This window comes from Protopterus annectens, chromosome 8.part0, assembly GCF_019279795.1.
Source record: "Protopterus annectens isolate FY-2018-M chromosome 8.part0, PAN1.0, whole genome shotgun sequence".
Classification (NCBI taxonomy): domain Eukaryota; kingdom Metazoa; phylum Chordata; order Ceratodontiformes; family Protopteridae; genus Protopterus; species Protopterus annectens.
In genome coordinates, this window is record NC_056741.1 from 906,433,132 (window position 1) to 906,455,604 (window position 22,473).

Genomic DNA, 22,473 nt, shown 5'->3' on the forward strand with positions numbered 1-22,473 from the left:
TAAGAGAAATACTATGACGTAAGTCTTACTTAAAGACAACACGCAGGCAGAAGTGCTGAAGATGGCTGTTTCTAGATTCAAGGCAAGATACAAAATGCAAAGCCTTTCCCTGAGAGAGTTCTTAAATTAATAATCAACATTACTACTGGGTCAGCTCAGATGACATTACTCTTTGTCACCTGACTTCAGTTCCCAGGCTAAACAGATACTTAGAATTTAACAACTGTGTGTCAAAAGTACATCTTTCAGACATTTGTTCAGAACTGGAAGTTGCAAAACAATAAAACACTTTTACATTTTAGACCTAGCAATTATTTCTGTTTCAGACAATAGGAAAACTTCTAGATCTAGACATTGTGTCTGCTTGCCACACTGAAACTGAAAACACAATTGTAAAACACTTTACTTGTTGACTTATTTTCTTAAACTTTTGCAAGTTAACTCTGCATGCTCCAGCTTCTACTATTAAAACATACATTTTCACAGGTATATAGTTTATATAGATTTCTGTTCTTTTCCAATAGGGTACACTGTGGTTACATTTTAGCTCAGTACTTTACACACACTTCTGCACCAGTAGTTTAATATATACATAACATATAGTTCTCTTACATTTGCAAGATAAGCATATATGTCATCTTAATATTCACAAATATGATTATTTACAGCATTCCAGATAGCTGGGCTGACTATTTCCTTTTGTCACATTTCTATATAAATCATATTAATATTTTCAAGTGACATATAATTATTTACAAAATTCCAGATTGCTGGACTGGCAGTATTTGCCTGGTGTCACATTTTTCCCCACCCCAAACATTCAAGCAAGTTTTTCAAGTGACCTTTGAGAAACATTGCATGAGAGGGTTGAGCCTACCTCAGAATAACTTACCCCATTCCCTATCTTGAGATTTCAGCTGCTTTGGCACTGATGACCCCAGTACAGTGCTGCACTATCCTATCATATACCTGCAACCCTAAGCTCCACCATAGTAATTTGGGATTTGGCTGGCTGGTTCTCTGTAGCCATAGATCCCCCTCAGACTCCTCTTGCCTCCTATTGCCAACACTTAACACAAGGGCTGCCATGTCATGGTAAGGTTTCATCATTGTTAACATGGCACAATTTGTGCCCCTGCCTCCTACCTAGCAGTTCTACTTTGTAGTTAACATCACTGACCTTCCATACCACCTTGTAGGGTCCCTCCCAGGCTGCCTGCAGCTTGATGTGTCTGACAGGAATGAGAACCATTACCTGCTGCCGTATAGCATACGCTCTAGCCTGAGCATTCCTGTCATACCAGACCTTTTTCCTGCTGTTGGGGTTCTGCCAGGTTCTCCTGCTTCAAGCCTATGACTTCCCCGAGCCTTGTCCTGAGGTTTAGGACATATGCCACAACAGACTTCTTGTGGGATTCACACTCACCCTCCCACTCATCTTGAATCAAATCTAGAGGTCCCCTCACCATATGTCCATAGCAGCAACTTAAAGGGTGAAAATCCTGTAAATTCCTGGGGAACCTCTCTATAAGCAAACAACAGATGGGGAAAATAGTTGTTCCACTCCATCTTAAACTGGTCTGCAAATGCCTGTAGCATCGTCTTGAGTGTAGAGTTTAATCTCTCAATCAGACCATTAGTTTGGGGATGGTAGGGGGTGGTCTTTAGGTGCTTCACCCCACAGTACTTCAACAGACAAGCCAGCAGATCTGACATGAAACTGACACATCTGTCAGTCAGTATTTCTTTTGGGAAACCTACCCTGCTGAAAATCTCTAACAAAGCATTTGCCACATTTTCTGCCACAATGGAGGACAGAGCCACTGCCTCAGGGTATCTGGTAGCATAATCTACTACCACTAGGAACTTGGGGACTCAGAGGCCCCACAATATCCATAGCTACCCTCTGAAATGGCTCATCAACCACAGGCAAAGAGATCAACGGAGCTTTCAGCTTGTCTCCTGCCTTGCCTACATTTTGGCACTGCTCACAGGTTCTGCAGTACCCTGTTACATCTCTGGAAATCCCAGGCCAATAAAAGTTCTGTATAATACATCTCTTTGAATGTTTTGTGCCCATATGACATGCAAAGGGAATATCATAGGCTATGGCTAGAAGTATCAGATGGTAGGCTCTGGGCACTAACAACTGCTGTATTCCCTTACCCTCTATCCCTCCCTCAGAGGTCCACTCTCTATACAGTAACCCTTTGCCCCAGTATATAGATTCCCCTTTCCCTTGAGAATCAGGTACCTCACTAGCTATCTCCCTCTGGACTTGTAATGTAGGATCTGAGAGCTCAGCCTGTCTCAACTCTCTCTTTGTAACCCTTCCCAGCTCCCCTTCTACAGGAAGTCTGGTATCCTCTGACAGTGGTGCCTCCTGTCAGCCTGGGTACTATTACTCACCTCTGCCCTTGCACCACTCTGTCCAAGAGAACATCAGTACCCAGAAGCAGGTGTGGCTCACCTTCAGTCTTACTGCTACAGGGTAGCTCCCTCAATGAAATAACCACCTCACTAGTCCTGAATGCAAGTTTGCGGTCTGTCTGCATCTCCCCCAGGCTACCAGACCTACACGCTTGTCTCCAAGCCTGACTGCGTGGAACTGCATGCACACATGGTACTGCATTATAAAAGTCATTCCCTATCAGGACATCTGCAGGGATATCCTCAAATGCACCTACTTGCTTGCTTTCTTTTCCACCCTCCCACTCAAGGTGAACTCTAGCCAAAGGTATTTGGAATGGGGTCCCTGCTAAAGCTCTGACTGGGATAGACTGCCCAAGCAAGTAGTGCTCCTCTGTAACCATTGCAGGCTTCACAATGGTTAGGTCACAGGCTGTGTCTCTCGTAGCCATGGCCTCTTTCCCAGTCACTAAGATGGGATATAACCTCTTGTGGTAGTTTGGTACCCTTGTTGTCTCGAGACAACCTACAACTAGCATTTTGCCATTCCCAATTACTGGCTCTCCCACATTTTGTTCCACTCCTTGCCTCTGTGGACATCTAGATGCTACATGGCCCCACTGTTTGCATTAAAACATTTAACCCTTGGTCCTGGATGTGTACCTGGACTAGTGGCTTCCCCTGCTACTGGCGGACCCTGTTGGGGCAGTCTGGGCTGCCCACAGTTGGTTTTATTAGACCCATGAGCAGCACTGGGTGTCCTTTTCCTATATAGTGATGCCCTGCTTGCTAGGTATAGAGCTCCCTTCTTCCCCAACTAATCTGCAGTAGTGCATTGTCTATCAGCTAACCAGATTCTCATGTCCTCAGACAAAATGTTAAGGGCTTGTTCCCACACCAAAAGGTCTGCCAGCCGTTCAGAAGTGGTGACCTGACATCCACTCACCCACTCATTAATAATAAATGCTTAGTCGAACAACATATTCACACACACTTTCATCTGCCTTGCATCAAAGCTCACAAAGCTTTTTCCTATAAGCTTCAGGTATTAACTTAAAATGCCCTAGCAAACACAGTTTGACTGTATTATAATTTAAACAATCAGGATCAGACAGTTTAGAAATTACAGTTACAACTTTACCCTGGAGTAATTTCTGTTTCAGACAATAAGAAAACCTCTAGCTCTAGACATTGTGTCTGCTTGCTGCACTGAAACTGATTTAACACAGTCGTAAAACACTTTACTTTTTAACTTATTTTTTTGAAGTTTTGCAAGTTAACTCTGTATGTTCCAGCTTCTACTATTAAAACATACATTTGCACAGCTATATAGTTTATATACATTTCTGTTCTTCTCCAGTAAGGTACACTGTGGTTACATTTAGCTCAGGACTTTACACACAATTCTGCACCAGTAATTTAATATGCACATAACATATAGTTATCTTACATTTGCAAGAAAAGCATATGAGTCATATTAATATTCACAAATGACATATGATTATTTGCAAAATTCTAGATAGCTGGGCTGACAGTATTTCCTTTTCTCACATTTCTATATAAATCATATTAATATTTTCAAGTGACATATAGTTATTTGCAAAATTCCAGATAGCTGGACTGGCAGTATTTCCCTGGTATCACAGCAACAACTCTATCTGCTGTGCCACCCCTGTGCTTTACGGGTTATATTAGATGATCGAACTTCCAAAAGTTTGACTGTCATATAGTTGACACCATATGATCAAACTTTTAAAAGTTCGAACATCTAATAAAAAAATAAACTATACAAATAAACTACCTGAACATTTTAAAATGGGGAGGCAAGCCCACCTGCTCCCCCTACAAGGGGGGGGCTACACCCCCCACACCCCGCACTCTTTAAATATACCAATTCCGAGATCACACTACAGTGCTGAAAAGGGAAATCTTCCCATTCCGCGTTGTACTGATATGAATAATTACCTGCCTATGCATTTAGTATTACAAAGCATTAGCATCACCACTGGGAAGGCTGCCAGTATTGATAAATACATTACATTTTCATTTTAATTTTGAAAACACAATATTGGCTTCAAGTACATATATGTGGGTGTTGGGGGTAAAACAAAAGAAAGATTTCAAGACATGCCTTACAGCCAGAATGAATACATTTCTGTTCAACTAATAACACTTTAACCTTAAACAATAGCTAAGTAAATAACATTATACTGAGAAATAGCCCCTCATTTTGAACTAATGCCATTTTCCTTTGCTAAGTTTTCTGAGACGTTAATATGTACACGAGGTAAATTAGCAATTCTGATTGTGATTTATTAGTTAAATAACTCTTCACTGAGTATGACAGGATGTGACTGGAAAAGCTCTGAACCCTTTTCCCTGCTTCAGGGTGAGTCCTACAGCAATGACGGGTCAATCATTTTCAGCTGTTACTTTTGTCTTACTGCAGTGCTGTATTTATTGTGTGATATTTATCTATGTCATACTGCTTTTTAGTTTTGGTATGCTTTCTGCATTGTAGCAGTTCAGTTTTAAGATCAGATACCACCATTTTCTTTCACAGGACAACCTTGCCCTCAATCTGTACAGTAAAAGATGATAATTAAAGTTATGCAGACATAATTTGCTGAAACGTAGACATTTTTAGTTTTTTTTTTTTTTTTTTGCGATTAAAAATGCTCTTACGTAGTATGATTTTCAAAATAGCTATATTCAAATAGTAAACAAATACAGAACAATATTTTTGGTGACTTCATTTGAGCATGTTTAGCTTCTTAACTATACTTTGCTAAGTGCCAAGTTATATATTTTAAAGGGCTCCCTGTCTTCTAAGCATTTATCAGTCATCCTTAGATTATTAAAAACTCGAGTATCTTAACTTAATTTTTCTTTGTTTAGCACTCAGCTTTTCAACATATTGTTGTATACACCAAACTAAAAAAAAGATTACACATTCAATCACTTTGGGTACTAAGAATTCACCACATTTTTGAAACAACCACAAAAATGTGATAACTTATTAGCACCCTGAGTCATTTCTGTGATAAGCTTTATATCTTTATGAGACTGATTCCAAAAAGAGTTGCTCTCAGTGTTGTCTGCTATAATTCCTTTCTTAAAAAGGAGGTACCAGTATTAGTGAACAAAAAAAATGGAAAGAGATATTATTTGATAAGACAGTGATAGAATACATTTGCTAAAAGTAGGGGAATTTTTTTAGAATGCTTTGAATTCCTGTGCAGAAAATATACACATGTATCTATAACTTGGTCATCAGTCCTTCTATTTTTTTTTTTAAAACAAGTTTATTGTTTTAACATACAAGAGAAATATCATAACAATTTTATACAAGTAATTAAAATAGATATGATTATAACTTTCAACAAAACAACCAAAGTATTTACAAAGACATCCACTACAATCAGATCAATTAATTAAACTAAAATACCATGCTATTGAAGTTAAGATTTTTTTAACAAGTTTTGTAAATTATCCCATACAATATAATAAGATGTTTTTCTAGTAGTTCTTGGCTTTATTGTGTTCATTTCCATATGGCACACTATATTCATAACATGTTTAAATGCATTGAACGAAGGAGGTGTATCTGAAATCCAATTTCTGGTTATTATTTTCCTAGCCACTGCTAGAATAGACCATAACAAGGGAAGCTTAACCTTTTAACACTTTGAGGTACAGGTGTGTTGAATAATATAAGAGATTTAGAAATAATGAAATTATCTGTAAAAAGAGCCTGCAAAAATTCATTAATTGACTTCCAATATTCTTTCAATTTTATACAGTCATAAAACATATGAGCCCAGTCAGCATTAATTTCTACATTACATCTTTTACATAGATTATCTTTATTATTTATTTTATTCATCATCAAAGGTGTATAAAAAGATCTATGTAAAAATTTCCATGTAAAAAGTCTCCAGACAATGGAAGACGTAGTTTTACAGGCAGATTCCAATATATATTGTTTATCTTGTTGATTTGGTGAGTCACCATTAATGGAAGTGAAATAATTCCAGTAGGTATCTACACTGTAAAAAGTTTCTTGTCTGATAATTTTATGTATGTATGAAAGCTTACCTTTATCAGAAACTTTATGTTGTAAATTTAATATCAAGTAATCAATCAGTGTTGGAATAGATTCTTTAACTGTTATAGACATTAGATCTATTTTATCAATGAGATGTTGTCTAAAGGTCTGAACCTCTAACCAGCAAGTTTCTCTTAGATCAAATTCTTGTTTTAAGAAAATCTAGATTTTTAGCTTTATTATCAGATATCAACTGATACCAGTACTTTAGATCATTATCTATAGCTAAATGAGTTCCTTCAGAAGTAGATGACAAAAGCATACCCCGAGTATACATTATAGGAAATATAATAAAATTCCATTCCCTATATTTAGGATGCATGAATATAAAGTTACGATAGCTAATAATAATGTTTAATGGGTAACTAACTATATGTTTAAGTGTAATAGGTGAAGTACAAAATTCCTTTAGTAACCATAACATGGAGTTATTTACAATCATATTTTTATGTGTTAAGGAGATTTTCATGAAGTGCATACTAATTAGCTCCCAGTAATCTTTCCATTTTGCAACATATGACTGATCTATTAATAAAGTTATAACTTTTACAATAGAAGAGATAGTATATAAATTAAAGTCTGGAAAAGAAATACCCCCTTGAGACCAGCTATTAGTATGTTTCTTTAATGCAACCCTAGGTCTATTAGGTGCCCATAGGAAATTTAACATTAGTGTATTCAATTTCTTGATAATTATTTTTGTAGGTGGAAGTATTATTGATTGTATTAAGTATAAAATCTTGGGGAATATTATCATTTTAATAATTGTAAGTCTCTCTTCCATAGTAAAAAACATATTATTCCAGGTATTAAAAAGATTTTGTATATTAAGAAAACAGGTATTATAATTATTATATATAATAGATTTAATATCTTTAGATAATATTATACTTAAATAAGTTATCTGACCTGAATTGAGTACATATTTAGTAAAATCACTAATGAGAACATTTTTTCGTGTATATATAGGTAGTATTTTCTTCATTGAATATTAAACCAGAAATACTTTTAAAATTCATCATTTTATCAAATAGAGACTGCATAGATGAATTAGATCTTGCTGATGTAATTAGAACATCATCTGCAAAAGTTGAATTTTAGATGTTGTATTTTCATCTATTTCAAAACCCTCTATGTCAGTACTGTTTCTGATCAAATTAGCCCAAGGCTCCATTATTAAAGTGAATAATAGTGGAGAGAGTGGACACCCTTGTTTTGTACCTTTAAAAATGGGTATTTTTGTGAGACATATGTTCCTACCTTAATATAAGCCAATGTTCCTTTGTATAGATGCTCAATTAGATTTACAAATGCATCTGAGAAGTTTGTGCACTTCAGTAAGGTAAACAGATAGTCCCAACTTACTGAATCAAATGCTGAACTTATATCAAGACTAATAAGTGTTAAATCTTTCTTTTTCCTATTTGCAAAATCAATTAATGTTAGAGTTCTCCTTATATTATCAAAAGTATTTCTATTTACAATGAAGCCTGTCTGATCTATATCTATAATGCCAGGGATGATTGTCTTCAATCTATCAGCAAAAATACTCATAAACATTTTATAATCAACATTAAGTAATGAGATGGGTCGATATGAAGTACATCTAGTTGGATCTTTATTAGGTTTTAAAATTGGCGAAATAAATGTATATTGCCAAGATGGGGGAGTTATTAGCTCATTTTGGGCCAAAATAAAACCTTATGTATTAATGAGTATGTACTTTTAGAAAGGATTTTATATATCTCTGGTATAATACCATCATTACCCGGTGCTTTGTTTGATTTAAGCTTGTTTATTTGTGTAACAACCTCTGTATATGAAATACTTTTGTCCAATAGTTTAATCTGTTGTTTATTAAGCTTTTTATTCATGTTTGTGGTTATAAACTCCTTTATTTTATCTTTAGGTTCCATGTTAATGTTATTATGGTTAATTTTGTGAAAGTGATTTCTAAATTCATCTAGTATTTCTGGTAGACTAGAAACATTCTTCTTTTCCTTAGAGAAAAGATTTCTTTGATATGATTTTGTTTATTCAACCTTTTGTTTTATTTTTAAGTCTATGTAAGTATTTGGGGCTTATTGAGTAAGACAAAACTTGTATTTCTCTAGAGTTATTTTAACTTTATGAGTTAAAATTTCTTTGTATTTCTCATTTAGTTTGTTTATTTCTTCAATAACTTTCTTGTCCATAATATTTTCTTTATTATTATGTTTATAAGAGTCTAATTTACTTTGAATATCTAACAATTCCTTATCCCAAGATTTCCTTTTATTATTATACCATCTGATACTTTGTCCATATAGATATGATTTTAAGGCATCCCAAACATAGACAATGGAGACTTCAGGAGTATTATTTATGTCTAGAAAATGTTGTACTTCTGAAAGTATATATTCTTTATAGTCTTTTAGTTGAGTTAAGTATGCTGGTATCCTTTTGATCTGAACATTGTGAGTATTTTTATCATGAACTCAAAAACAATTGAATTATGATCAGATATAGGACATGAAATGATTTTAGAATTAATTAATTCTGTTACCATCTGGTTAGAAATAAAGACCCTATCTATTTTTGAAAGAGTTTTGTATCTGTTAGAAAAAAAGGTGTATGGTAATGATTTTGAATCTATCTGATTATTAATATCATTTAAATGATAAGAATTAGCAAAATCTTTTAAATGTTTTGCATTAGATGTAATTTTCCTTTTTCCCAGTCCTTCTATTTTGTTGGCCTCTTTTAATTATTTCCTTTCTAATAAAATTGCTAAAAAACAAAAGATAGCAGGATGCTTAACCAGTGTAAATGCAGTACTTGAGAACATTCTTTGAAAATTATATAAAATGACTTGAGTGAACAGTACTTTGCTGGAAATAGATGCCAAATGTCTTGCTCACTCCTTGTTTTTCATTAGGATGTGAATGTACTGGTAGACATAATGATCATTCATTAAACTGTTAACTATTATGGGACAAAATGTAATAATTATTTATCTGTTACTGTCCAGTTACTGTACATGCCAAAGCTTTGTCACACCATACTTTTTATTGCTTACCCAATGTTAAACTACACTGATATCTAGACACGTATATTTGTCTGTTATTATTGCTGCTTATTGTCTGGAGGTTTTCTCTCTAGACCACTGCTGAAAATGGGCAACAACACAATCATACTTTACCAGTAAACAAATGCCAAATAAAAAAATAAATAAATCATAGCATAAGTGAGCTGCGGTACTCTTGCACAAAACAGCCAATAAGCAAATAAGACAGATGTTGTATCTTTCTGTTTGCCTATGATTTTCAGTAGGCCACTGATCTTGCTACTTTTTTCATAACTTTTTATTGAATTGAAAATGCCATAAATTCATCTCTGGGGTTGGGAGGAGGGAAGGGGTTGCTACACTCCCACACTATACATAGCCCTAAAATACTTTAATTATTGGGCAAGAACAGGAGGTGGACCCTTATAACAAACCTCACTTATTGGAGACATTCAGCTTTTAGGAAAGTGGCTATCATCACTAGAGGTGAGCAATCAAGAGCTGTTGCGAGCCTGTGTATAAGCTCTGTTCTGGCTCATGATCCAGCAGGTTAAAAAGCTAAGAAATAGTCAAGCCCCATCACAATTTTTCTTTCTTGAGTAACCACTGATTGATGATTCAGACCAGACCTGTAGGCTGTGAGTGTTTTCTCTTAAGTCAGGTCTGCATATCTAAGCATTGAGGTTGGCTGGAATACCAGACAGGGTGGTGCCACATGCCATGGTGCTGAAAAGGAAGAATATTTAAACATTTGTTTTCATGGGAAAAGACTATTGCAAGACATTGTAATTGGCAATTCTTTTGAAAAAAAGATTTGCAGCTCATTTTTAGGATGACATGTACATTATTTCCTTTACTCAAGAATGCTGGTATGTTTAAACAGAGGAGGAGAAGCTGATGTCAGTGAGAGAAAGAGAGACCACCACTACCAGTGCTATGGACAGCATGGGCAGAATCTGTTTGTGTTTCTTTGTTTTTGTAGAGGTAAGTCCCAATCTCTCAATTGTTTCTGATTTTCTTTGCTTTGAATCTACGAGGGGGTGCTTAGTGTATATTCTGGGGTTAGTATATGTGCTCACTATCATGTTGAAATTACTATATTACTGTAGTAATTGTTTCTTTTTTCTTTCGCTGTCTCCACCATCAAGCATCAGACATGATCAAAGAACTGTGCTGCCTTTTTGGTGAAGGGGTGTGGAGGCACCTTGTACATGAAAGCACAAGGCCATTATATAATTACTGCTAAAAAATAAAAGTGTTATGACTTGCTCTAGGCAGTGTTATTTATTTACCAATCACAAGCTAAAATATCAAAATGTTACTTAAGTTCTTATGTTTTTCATTCTAGTTTTTATCATGGGATTGTTTGACCATTTCTTGCAAAGTGTGGTTGAAGTATGTGCACTAAATCATTATTAGACCAGAAGGGGGAAAAATGACATCTTTTCACAAACCAAGGCAACATTTCTGTTCTTGCATACAGAGTGGTATACTTGCATGCTATTCATTATTATATTTTTTCCCATTTTTATTGTCAGCAGACTTGTAGCTTGGGCACCGTGAAGGGTATGGCTGGGTGCAAACTGTTAGGAAGTGCAATCAGCATATTTGGCATTCATTTGAGTGAGTGCTGGCAATGTCAATGTTTGTTTGGCTGTAACTGTAGTATTTTTGTTACTTAATATCCTCTGGACTTCCAGATGTAATTATTTTTCACAGAGATACTGCTGCAGTTGTCTGCTCTGGCTCAAGAGCCAAGCCAGATCCCAGGCTCAGCTCTAGCTCGGCTCGTTTTCAAAAATCCCAGTCTTGCCTACCTTTAATCATCATTTCACTGCTCTTGGGTATATTAACATATGACACACTTGGAATTTTAGTTTCCTATTGGGTGACACCAGAAACTCAAGCATTTACTTTCATTTTTTTCCTAAGCACTATGTTGAAAGATCAGTAGGCCATATACAGTCACTATAGTACTCCTAGTATCACAGTATTCACAGGAACAATTGGTGCAGAACAAGAAAATATTTACTTAGTATTAGCTTTTGGCCACAGTAACATATGTAACCATCGAGTGAAAGTACGTTAAACAGAAAGAAAATGAGCAGGAATTGCTGACAAGTGTGAATGGTGAATGAATTGTGAGTGAGTGAGTGTAAGACTGAAATAGTATGAAAGTGAATGCATGCAATGAGCAAAAATGTATGAAAATGTAACAAACCAAATGCATGCAGTGAGCAAATGAATGGCAGAACGAGGAAGAAAAAGAGTTCATGTGAGGGAGTGAGTGTGTGATTGACAGGGCAGGGTGGGGCATGGGATGCCTGATCATAATATCAAAAAGTAGAAAACATTTAAAGAAGTGTAAGCATCTTAAACCTCACACTGCATAAACTTTACAAAATCCATGAGAACGTAATTTCCACTATGCAAGCAAATGTCTGAGAAACCTTGACTATTGTTGCCCACCATTATATCTGGCATTTTCCATAATTTCTGAACTAAGAAATGGTGAGGTGTGAAACATAGACCATATTAAATGAAGCAGGACACTGTAACAGGCAAGCACAAAGTATGTAGGAAGTATTCCCTGAATTCTTTTAGAAAAGTAACAAAGCCCATAAATGTGATGTGCTATAAAAGGAAAAGGAAATTAAAAAAAAAAAATCTCCAATGCATATCCTAGCTGATCTCCCCAAAATTAATAAGCAGGATTTCCTCTGGACATCCAAACAACAGAGACATGGCACACAACATTGCCAGTATGACCACATCTGAAGAATAACATCAAACAGTGCAACAACAACAAACTGAAAATAAAAGCTCGTGCTATGCTTAATCCCAGCAACAGTCACAATGTAGAATCCAAGAAAAACAGAAAAAACGTTGCTGAAAACTGCTGGTTTAAAACCTGGAGTTTAATAACAACACAACACAATACAGCTCGTAGTTAGCGCTTTCGGGTCAAAACCCTTCTTCAGACTAAGAACATACAAACACAAACATATTTAAAACACTCCTCAACCAATCAAAATTCAATAAAAAGCCCGCCTTTTCTTAAGGGCTGGCTTAAGGGGCACTGCTTCATTTAATCCTGGGAACCTGTGTGCAGCTAGCTCTAGGATCCATTTAGACTCCACCCATTCAGTGGTTTGCTTAATGTCACCACCTCTATTATTCAAGACTACATTCTGTATAACCCTAAAACTGAATTGATGTGTAGAATGATTCTGTACATGTCTATATAGGGCATTATGTTCATCCAAATTTCTAATTGATGACATATGTTGTAAAATTCTGACCGTGAGCATGTTATTGGTCTTGCCCACATAATAACACGAACAGGAGTCACAGTTCGCCAAATACACAACGTCTGTTGTCCTACAAGTTGCTCTCCCTTTTAACTGAAATCTCCTCCCACTTACCGGATGAGTGAAAACCACATCTCTGTTAATATGGGCACAAGCCTTGCAATGACCACATGGTACCGTGCCCATGGTTAGTGGCAGAGCTTTTGTGATATTGGCTACCCTCTCTTTACACAACATGTCCTTTAAATTTCTATTCCTCCTGTATCCAAATTGTGGGTTACTACCTACAATGTCCCTCAGGCAGTCATCACTGGTGATGATATTCCAGTTCTGGTTGATTATGTCACAAATTAGAAGTTATGTACTTACCATAACATTCCATCTGAGTAGGTGTATTCATTTGTCTGCAACCTGTGGGTTATGGATCAGATATCGGATCTGAACCAGCATGGTTTTCCAGCTATGGATCCGAGCTCTCAGCTCCTCCCCTCACCCATAATGCCCTGCTCTCCCTACATGACCTCAGATCGAGTTTGCCATAAATCAAAATACCCTAGAAAGGGTAACACGTAATATGCAGGAAACTGACAAGGCCAGGGGCATAGGAGGGCGGGATGGTTGCAGACAAATGAATACACCTATTCGGATGGAACGTTATGGTAAGTACATAACTTCTAAATCTGAAGTAGGAGATTCATTTGTCTGCAACCTGTGGGACAGAGTCCCCAGCTACCTGAATCTTGGGCGGCCGTCATGGAAGGATATTCCGGAGCACAGCGGAGCCAAAGGATGCTCTACCTCTAGATGTAATATCCAACTTGTAGTGGGAAATAAAGGTGTGAGATGAAGCCCAAGTGGCTGCTGAACAAATATCATCCAGAGGAATCCTAGCTTTAAAGGCCGCTGAGGTAGAGACTGACCGGGTTGAATGGGCATGTACTCCCTCCGGTGCGGGCCTCCCAGAAGCTTGATAAGCCAATAAGATGCACTGCGAAATCCAGCGTGATAAGGAGACTTTGGAAATTGGTTTACCCAAATTGAATTTAGCAAAGGAAATGAACAACTGGTCGGATTGCCTATGACCAGCTGTCCTATTCAGATAAAATCGAAGTTGCCTGTGAACATCTAAGGAATGTAGCTTGTATTCACCTTTGTTTTGATATTTAGGAAAGAAAACAGGGAGGTTAATGGATTGATTAATATTTGCTTCTGAAGCTACCTTAGGAAGAAAGGACGGGTTGGTCCTGAGGTATACACGGTCCGGATGAAAGACCAAGTAAGGAGGCTTGATGGATAAGGCTTGAAGTTCCGAAACTCTCTTGGCCGAGGTAATGGCTACTAAAAAGGCCGTCTTGAAAGATAAAAATTTTAGATCTACCGTGGCCGCAGGTTTGAAGGGGGGAGCGGTCAAGGCCTGAAGAACCAAAGAAAGGTCCCATGGAGGAACCACTTGCTTAACAGGGGGTCTAAGAAGAAAAGTACCTTTTAGGAAGATTTTACACAATTTGGCAGACATCAGTGGACTGGAGTCATGACCAATATGATAGTGAGAAATTGCCGCAAGTTGTACTTTGACCGTGGAACTGCTGGCACCATCATTAAAAAGAGTGGTTAGGAAGTCAAGCACCAGAGGAAGGGGAACTGTGAAGGGGTCTAGACCTTGCTGCTCCACCCAAATGGAGAATCGTTACCACTTGCTGCGGTAAACTTTCCTGGTAGATGGTTTATGAGCCGCTACCAGGATAGCCTTAACGGGAGACGAAATACCAGGAGTCCTGATTAGGAGTGGAACTGGAGCAGCCAAGCAGTTAGCTTCAGGTTGTCCAGATTCGGGGTTGATAGATGGGACGGGTGAGATATCAGATCCGGAATGGGATCTAGAATCCAAGGTGGATTCACTGAGTGAGACCTTAGGAAAGGGAACCAGATCTGTCGAGGCCAGAATGGGGCAATGAGAATCATTCTGCACCCCAACCGAGAGGCTTTCTGAAGAACTTGGAGCATCAGAGGCAAAGGAGGGTAAGCGTAAAGAAGACCGGGGGGCCAAGCATGCACCAGAGCGTCTCTTGGGGTACCTCCGGGAGGAGGGATTAGAGCGAAAAAACTGTCACACTTGGTGTTTGAGGGAGACGCAAAAAGATCGCAACAAGGAGTTCCCCACCGTGCGAAGATGTGTTTCGCTACTTGAGCATTGAGACCACTCGTAAGGGGAGAGAATGGTGCGACTGAGCTTGTCCGCAAGGATGCTGGACCGACCCGGAATATGCATTGCGATGAGAAAGCGGTTGGTGGAGATTGCCCATTCCCACACTCTCATGGCTTCTTGACAAAGAGGGTAAGACCTGGTTCCCCCCTGTTTGTTGATGTACCAGACGACAGACATGTTGTCCGACTGAATCGCAATAGTTCCCAAGGGAAGAAAGGCCTGTAGTGCTTGCAACGCTAAGAGCACTGCTCTCATCTCTAGAACATTGATATGCAGTAAGGTCTCTGAATCGTTCCACGTGCCTTGGACCGTCCGGCTTGCAAAATGCCCCCCCACCCGAGGCGGGAGGCGTCCGCGGTCACCGTGGCGAGAGGGGGAGAAGCACAAAAGGGGCGGCCTCCGTGGAGATCCTGTGAGTGGAGCCACCACAAGAGGGACCGCTTGCAAGCCTTGCTGATCGCAATGGGATGATGCATAGGAAGAGCAAGATAAGACCACTGAACTAGGAGTGTCCATTGAAGGACCCGCATATTGAACCTGGCGAGAGGTAGAAGAGCTATCACTGCTGCCATGGACCCTAGAGCCCTCAGGACCAATTCCGCCGGAACTGAGCTGGAGTGGAGGATGGCCCGCACCTGGAGCTGTAGATTCTGAACTCTGTCCGCAGTGAGGAAGGCTCTTAACTGTCTCGTGTCTAACCTGGCACCTATAAAATCTATGAATTGCGTAGGGGCTAGGTTTGATTTTTCTGCATTTATTGTGATGCCCAGGCGGGGAGCTAGATGGAGAAAGGAGTCTCATGCTAATAACAGTAGATGCCTTGTTGGGGCGGTAAGGAGCCAGTCATCCAGGTATGGGAAGACCTGTACCCCTTGAAGCCTCAGGTGGGCCGCTACCACTGCTAATACTTTGGTGAACACCCTGGGAGCTGTAGTGAGACCAAAGGGAAGGACCCTGAATTGGTAGTGACTGGCTCCCAGCCAGAAGCGAAGAAACCTCCTGCAGCGTCTGTCCATTAGAATGTGGTAGTACGCATCCTTGAGGTATATAGAGCACATCCAGTGATTTTCTCCCAGAAGGGGGAGAATGGACTGCAAGGTAACCATTCGGAACTTCTCCTTGGGAACTGCCAGGTTTAAGAGTGACAGGTCTAATATTGGTCTTAGGTCCCCCGTCTTTTTTGGCACTAAAAAGAACCTGGAGTAGAACCCTGATCCGATCTGGTCTGGGAGGACGGGCTGGATGGCTCTTTTCTTCAGCAGATGGCCAATTTCTGCCAAAGCGGCCTCCCACTGACTGGGTGGAACGTCGGGGAGGGACTTAAATTTTGGGATGTGATGAAACGGAATGAGGTATCCTCTGGATATGATGCGGAGGACCCAGTGGTCTGATGTTATGGACTCCCATGCCGCTAGGTGCTCCGAGAAATGCCCCCCGACTGCCTCCAGAGTGGAGCAGCCGGGCAACCCTTCAGAGCTGCTGTGCGGGCCGTTCAGAGAAAGGTTCTCTGGACCCGAAGTTCCTGGGAGCCCCTCTGCCCCTGGGGCGGCGTCCTCCCTGTCCTCCTCTGCCACGGAAGGACTGGTTGTCCGGAGCGGGTTGGGACTGCTGCGACTTCCGGAACCACATCTTCTTTTGGCCCTTTTGGTTCCTAGAATAGGACCTCTGGGGCACAGAGAAGCGGATTCCGATGGCAGACAGCGTCTTCCCGTCCTTCTCGCTCTGGGTCAAAGTATCGCGAACAGTTTTGCCAAAAAGGGCAGAACCATCAAAGGGAGCGTTCGCGAATGACGCCTTGAAGGGCTCCGTGAAATCGCAATGGCGGAGCCAGGCCTGTCGTCTAGTAACTAGGCCTACCCCTGCGGCTCTAGCGGCTCCCTCCGTAGCATGGGACAGTAACCGCATAGATGAATTAGTCACGGACCTGAGAGTGGCCATACGGGTGGAGTGCAACAGTTTGTCCTCCTCCGACATGGACTCTGGGGGGGATGCAGCGTATTCCTTGATAAGATCGCGCTGCATCCTGATCACATGTGCCAAGTAGTTGAGCGCCCTCACTGAAAAGGTCACTGAACTAAACATTCGCTTCCCCAAGACTCCTTGCTCGGAGGATGGACTGAGGGACTCTCCTGGGTGAGTTCCCTCTTGGTGGCTGCAGCCGTCAACATGGCATCTACCGGAGGCCCCTTGCTCCAGTGGGCACGGTCTGCCGGGGGACTAAGGATGCGGTCTGGCCTTTTGGGGATTGGCTCCACGGTGTCCGGTTCCTTCCACGCCCTGGTGGTAATTAGGTCCACCAGGGGGTCGGCAGGAGGGGACACCCAAGAGGTAGACGGGCCCGCTTCAAATGCCTCCAAGAACACGGACTCGTCCGAGGAAGACTTGGGGGCAGACCACCCCCCCCCCTTATGCGAAGCATTTCCATGATGTCTCCAAAGGAGACATCCTCGGGGGGTGATCTTGGGGAGCCTTCCCTTCCTCCAAATCCGTGTCTTCTGTGAGAGACTCGGGGGAGTCTATGTGCCTCCTTTTACACGTATGCTTGCGAGGTGCATCCTCAGGGGGGGCTGTCCGAGGAACCCTCGCAAGAGGTGTCCTGTTCCAATGGAACAACTTGGGGCAATGGAGCGGGCTGTCCCAGTGGCCGGATGGTGGAAGCCTGACCCAGTGCAGATGGAGCGCGGGAAGGAGCCGAAGCAAGTGCCGGGGGTCCGGAAACCCTCAACAGGGCCCTCTCCACTACATCAAAAGCCGAGGGGGAGCCAACCTCGACCGAAGGATCTGATAATCGGCTCCCCCTCGGATCCGAAGAGTGGATCGGAGCCGGCCCCGAGGCATTCGGATCCGAGGGGCCAGTGCGCTCCGACACCGACGGCTCGGATCCAGGCTCCGAGAGGTCAGATCTGAAGCACTCGAGGGCAGGGTCGGATCCGAAGTACCTAGTACTATCGGCGCCGACCCACCCCGCCCGGCTGCTCGGCTCCAATCGCTCCGAACCCGGGTAGCGGGTCGGAGAAGGAGCTATAGGTTTGAAAAAAGGGGTCGAGCGCCCCTCCAGAGGGGGGGGAGGCAGGAGCACTCCCATCTGCATCTGGGCCTGGATGAACCTTCTCATCATCCGGTCCAGATCAGCGTCAGATAAACTATATGTAGATCTCGACGAGGCTACCGAGGTAGGCCTTGAGTGCCTCCTCGATAGCCTCGACGGAGATCGGGTCTCCTCCTCCTCAGGTCCCGGTGAGAAGCAGACTGGAGACCGGAGCCGAGGAGGGGGAGAGCTGGTAGACAAGGAGGCCGGAGGAGAAGCCCGCTTGGCAGGCGGGGCCAAAACAGAGGTCTCGGCCCGCCGCTTGTGGTGCTTCTCTCCGGTCCTTTTTCTTGCTTCCCTCTCCTCCAAACCACTAGAGGGAGGTTGAGTCCCAGGTGGAGGAGGGGAGCAGGAGAGGAGGGAACCGAAGACACGGTACCCCTGAAGGAGCGGTAGCCGTGTCCGGGGGCAGAAGTCCCGCCAGGACCAGCTTCGACCTCCGCTCCTTCAATGCCCTGGGGTTGAACCCTGCACAAATGGAACATCCAGAAGTGAGGTGTTCAACCCCAAGTATCGGCACACCAGTGTGGCCATCAGCAGGAGAAAGCTTATGGCCACACTCGGAGCACTTCGAGAAGAAAGCCTTAGGGGCTTCAGACATACTAAGGTTTTTTTTTTTTTTTTTTTAAATAATAAGTGCTAACTTGCACAAAGAAAAAAAAAAAACACAGGCCCAAACACACACTATGCACCAGCGAGGGGAGGGATAAATAAAAGTTATAAAAGTTATTAAAAACTTATTATTTTAAACTCAAAAGATAGGGAACCTAACACTTCCACACAAAACTGACTAAAACTTTAAAATTAAATGCTTGTAAATATATATATATAGACACTTAGCTGAAGAGCTCGAAAAATCCAGTCTGGTCACCAGCGCGGCAAACTAGATCTGAGGTTATGTAGGGAGAGCAGGGCATTATTGGTGAGGGGAGGAGCTGAGAGCTCGGATCCATAGCTGGAAAACCATGCCGGTTCGGATCCGATATCGGATCCATAACCCACAGGTTGCAGACAAATGAATCTCCTACTTCAGATCACCCTTTACATTACTTCCATAAGTTAACAGAGACCTTTGTCTTGTTCGTGTACATACAGCAGATGTATCTTTCCTCTCATTCTGCCTAGACACTTTAATCCAAGGCTTATATTTGTCCCTTCTGTGTGTCCTACCCTTCTTCACTACCCTTTCTATCAAACCATCATTGTAACCTCTATCCTGAAAATTTTCTCTCAACTTTATTATCTCTTGATCAAACTGTTCATCTTCCATACTCAACCTAGAGGTCCTACTGACCTGACCCTGTACTATGTTAGGGAACATGAAACGAGGGTGCATGCTATCAAATGATAGCATGGTGTTCTTCCAACAATCCTTTCTGAACAACTCAGAACTAAAACCATTCGCAGTGAATCTAACCCTGACGTCCAGAAAGTCTATTTGATCACTGGAACTGTTGATACTAAACTTCAAAAATGAGGTTGTCGAATGAAGAAAATCTATGAAATGTGTCAAATGTGTGCTACTCCCTCTCCACAAGATAAAAATATCATCCACAAAACGTAGATATATTCCTATATACCTGTACCATTCCTCGTTCTCTAATACATGCTGTTTTTCCCAATGCGATAGAACTAAATTCGCATAAGTATTAGACAGGGGTGCCCATGGCTACCCCCTGTGCCTGTCTGTATGTAGAATTAATGCCCATGAAAACATTATTGTCCAAAACTAATGCTAGTAGATCTTTTATTAGGTCAAGTTTCACCCCATTGACCCCAAGCATTAGCAGTTCCCCCACGGCTGTTATTCCATAGTGGTTCCCTATCACCGTAAATAAGCTTTGGACATCTAGTGTGACCATTATCATGTTTTCTAGGGACATGTTCCTACTTATATCCCCAAAACAGTGAGGAAATGTGCTGTATCCTTCAGTATATTCTCTAATTTATCTACATAAGGTCTTAATGTAACTTCTAGCCAGATAGAAATATTTTCAGTTACCCACCCTCTTCCTGACACAATAGGTCTAAGAGGTGGGTCAGTAAATGATTTATGTACCTTCGGAGGGCCTTGAACACAGGTATAACTGGCTTCTCTATTAAGAGAAAATCAAACAGATCCTGCTCTATATACTGATTAATATATAACCAGTGTAAACGTTTGTGTACTCTGTCAATCACACCTTTTACCTCAACTGGATTTAATAACACATAAACCTCTCTTTCGGAAAGCAATTCCTTCATCTTAGTCCTATACCAATGTGTATCCAAAAGCACAACTGCCCCTCCCTTATCTGCCATTCTTATTGTTAGATCCGAGTTGTTACTCAGATCTTCCAAAGCCTTCCTCTGTTTTTCATTTAAGTTGTAAAACTTCTCATTACTTTTCCTCTGAAAATAGGCTGTTAAGTCAATCTCACATTTATTGATAAATAAACCTAATGCTGGTGACAAGGGTAGGACAAAACTGCTGGGTTTATGTGGACGTTTGTCCATAGGACCAGAGTTACCAAAAAACTTTCTCAACATAACATTTTGACAGAATAACATGATGTCCATTATAACTTCATTAAATACACAGGTCCTACTAGGGACAAAAGTTAGCCCCTTGTTCAATACCTCTAATTGTTCCTTATTTAAAACATATTTTGATAAATTAAAAACAATACCATTGTCCATAGTATGAGTGCAACAACAACAGTAAGCGAAAAGTGGAGACACACATAATACTATACATGCCTCTTACAGCATATAATGTCTCAGCACATAAGTAATAGCGCAAGTAAAGACACTATGTGCAAGCTTATGACATTGCAGTATGTAAATACTTAGCGAGATAAAGAGAAACAAATATGCCATACTGCATGTAATGCAGAAATGTTGCCTATTTACAAATGACAACAGTGTGTGTCCAAAAGAAAATAGCGTATGTTTGCATGTGCACTTATTCGATAAACATGACTGCAGTTCTGTACAATGTCAAATTAAAGGAAAACTGTTGCCCATAACAGCACATCCTGAATGTACCACACAAACTATCTCAGAGGGAGAACACAAAGGCTGTAGGATGCAGTGGCTGAACCACAATGATAACATCACAGTGAGAGATTATGTGCAATAGTCAGTACATAGGCTTCCATTTCCGAGGTCATTCCAATGACTACAACATGCTAGAGACAATTAGCCTTCATGCACACATTCTTACATTTCAGGGATGAGACTTTGCCATGGTTGATGCTTTCCCTGAAAGTGCCTACATGATCCTGCTAACCTAGCAGAACACCCAGGATATCCCTGATGGTGATCATCTTCTTGGACAGCATAAGTTGCAAATGTCTATGGCAGGACTCCACAACATTCTGTGTAGTCTGTAACTTATCTTCCACAAGCTCATGAATGTTCCACAATGAAATGGGATATCTGGGTGGAGGATACTAACTTAACTTCAGGGCATGTTGTGTGCCATATCTTTTAGGTTTGCCAGTCACATAGTTTTCACCAGAAAAAGCAAGGATTGTGGACAACTTATCATGGGATAATTGTACAAGCAGACTGTATGCATCTTGTACATTGCCTACTGGAATGTATACTATTGCCAGTATCATATGGGCTTGCAGAGTTAATCTTGCATCTGTACCATAAAGACTTGCTAAGTGGGACTGCTGCATCTGTTACCATTTGATCTAACTAAGGTGGAAATTACATCCTTTGACTTGCACCTGAGGGAAGTATAACTCGATGTTTTTCATTGCAGCATTCACAAAGTCACAGACTATGGACTCGGCCTACAGGTGCATGTCCAACCCTAAGCCATTTCAAACAGGTTGTAAAATAACAGGCCAAATGCAGCCTCACTCTTACGGCTCATACGGGACACTATAAGGTGCATGCACTTCATAGCACCTTCAACAACATGAACCGGTCCATGGGTGGACTTCAGCTGTTGCACATTGATGATTTGATTGGAAATATGCCATCCATCATGAGCAAATCTGACTGCATCAGATCCTTCAAGTTCTCCATGGCTGCGAATGACAGTACCGTCACTGTATAGCCTTCATCTTCAGCAATACGGTTTATGAATTAACCATATCTCAGTGGGAATTGGCTGGGGTCTAATGCATCCAATGCTGTCAAGACTGTTCAGGATGTCTGCTTATGTCTGTCTGCATCCACGAACAATGGGCTAGTCGAGACTTCTACCAGAGGGCAATTTCTGCATCATGTCCTCATCCAGAGTCTGGGTTCAAGTGCAGATGACAAGGCAGGGTGGGTCTGACGATCTGACTGCCAACTCTTTCTTGT